Consider the following 2,686-nt stretch of genomic DNA (forward strand, 5'->3'; position numbering starts at 1 on the left):
AAAAAGCCAGCTCATGCACCAGGGATGGATCCTGATCCTACTGCCAGGGGCTCCTTAAGCAGATCAAGCTACACAACTGTCTCACTTATGCAGAGGGCCTAGTCCAGTCCCATGGAGGCTCCACAGGTGTTGGTCTAAATTTAATGAGTTCCCACTAGTTTGATTTTGTTGTCTCTGTAGATTTCCCCATCATGATCTTCACACACACACACACACACACACACACACACACACACACACACACCCCGCTCATAGAATCCCTCTTCTCTCTCTTTGACTGGACTCCTGGAGCTCAGCCTGGTGTTCGGCTGTGGATCTCTGCCTCTGCTTCCATCAGTTACTGGATGAAGGCTCTATGATAACAGTTAGGGTAGTCACCAATCTGATTACAGGGATAAGCCAGTTCAGGTACCCTCTCCACTATTGCTGGGGTCATCCTTGTAGATTCCTGGGAACTTGCCTAGCATCCAGTTTCTCCCTATCCCCATGATGTCTCCCTCTATCACGGTATCTCTTTCTTTCTTTTTTTTTTTTTTTAAGATTTATTTATTTATTATGTATACAGTGTTCTGCCTGCATGTATGCCTGCAGGCCAGAAGAGGGCGCCAGATCTCATTACAGATGGCTGTGAGCCACCATGTGGTTGCTGGGAATTGAACTCAGGACCTTTGGAAGAGCGAGTGCTCTTAACCTCTGAGCCATCTCTCCCGCCCACAGTATCTCTTTCATTGCTGTCCCACTCCATCCCTGTTCCAGCTCAACCATCCCACTCCCTTATGTTCTCATCCCCCACCCCCTACCTTCTATTGCCCCCCTCTCACTCCCAGTTTACTCATGGAAATCTCATCTATTTCCCCTTCCCTGTTAGGGTCTTCCTTGTTAGCTAGCTTCTCTGAAGTAGACAGTGCTCTTAGCCCCTCAGCCACCTCTCCAGCCCCACTCCCTTTTTTGAGACAGAGTCTCTCTACATAGCCCTGGCTGTCCTGGAACTCAGTATGCAGACCATGCTGGCCTTGAACTCACAGAGATCTGCCTGCCTCTGCTTTCTAAGTGCTGAGATCAAAGGCTTGCACTACACACTCAGTCCTCTTATTAATGATGCTGATATCTTCAGAAACCATGTCTTCTGTATTGTCACTTAGTCTCAACTTGCTCTGGCTTTTCTTAACTGAACTACAAGTTTCTCATGTATTTTTTGATTTGCTTTCTGCTACTGATTTTTGTGGTGATATTTTGCTTGTGATCTAACAAATAAAGCTTGCCTGAAGATCAGAGTGTTGAGCTAAGCCACTAGTTAGCCATAGAGGCCAGGCAGTGGTGGCACATACCTTTAATCCCAGCACTTGGGAGGCGGAGGCAGAGGCAGACAGATCTCTGTGAGTTCAAGGCCACCCTGGGCTACACAAGATTGATCCAGTCTAAAAGAGAAATGGAGCCAGGCAGTGGTGGCACAAGCCTTTGATCTCAGCACTTGGGATCTCTCATGCCTTTAATCCCAGCACTAGGGAGGTGGAGACAAGAAGTGATATGGCTGGGTGGAGAGATGAATATAAGGTGAGAGGAAACATGAGCTCAGCTCCCTTTCAGGTTGAAGATTCCGTAGAGGTAAGAAGTCTTTCTAGTGGCTGGCTGCTCTGCTTCCCTGATATTTCAGCATTCACCCTGATATCTGACTCCAGATTTTTATTATTAAGACCAATTAGGATTCATGTTACATCTAGGGTCCAACTTTGGGGCACGAATTCATGAAAAAGCTGCCTTTCTGCAGGCACCAGCACAGGCCAGAGCTGCACATAGCTGCAGTCACTGCCCTGCTGGCTAAGTTTCTGCTGCAGCCTATCTGCAGCAAACTCCATAGGGTTTGGGGCTCCAAAAACTGCAGGAGTGAGCTGCTTTTGCACATTCCCTCATGCAGATGGCCGGCTCTTTGGCTTCTTCTCCCCCAGTGGGTTATGGGCTCTCCCTGGACCCTCTCCTCGGGCTGCTATCATACTAGGTAGCTGCCTTGAAACCTGCTCAGGCTTCTACTGTTCTACACAGAAGCACAGAAGCAGTCAGACTCACATCTGAATTGTCATCATTGGCAGATTTGGTGAGATAACTGGGAATTCTTTTTTTTTTTTTTTTTTTTTTGGTTTTTCGAGACAGGGTTTCTCTGTGTAGCTTTGTGCCTTTCCAGGATCTTGCTCTGTAGACCAGGCTGGCCTCAAACTCACAAAGATCTGCCTGGCTCTGCCTCCAGAGTGCTGGGATTAATGGCGTGTGCCACCACCGCCTAGCATAACTGGGAATTCTTTTTTTTTTTTAATTTTTAATTTTTATTTTTTAAATTACACTCATGATATTCATTAATTACACTCATGATATTAATCACATTTGTGGTATTCATAGATTACATTCGCAGTATTCATTCAATTATATATATATAATATATATATATATATATTATATATACATATTTTTTTTTTGGTTTTTCGAGACAGGGTTTCTCTGTGTAGCTTTGCGCCTTTTCCTGGAACTCACTTGGTAGCCCAGGCTGGCCTCGAACTCACAGAGATCCGCCTGGCTCTGCCTCCCGAGTGCTGGGATTAAAGGCGTGCGCCACCACCACCCGGCCTATATATATATTTTTTAAATTTTAAATGCCGAATGTCATTATTGAAGGAGGGAGGAGGTCTTATATACA

This window comes from Peromyscus eremicus, chromosome 16_21 (assembly GCF_949786415.1).
Source record: "Peromyscus eremicus chromosome 16_21, PerEre_H2_v1, whole genome shotgun sequence".
Classification (NCBI taxonomy): Eukaryota; Metazoa; Chordata; class Mammalia; order Rodentia; family Cricetidae; genus Peromyscus; species Peromyscus eremicus.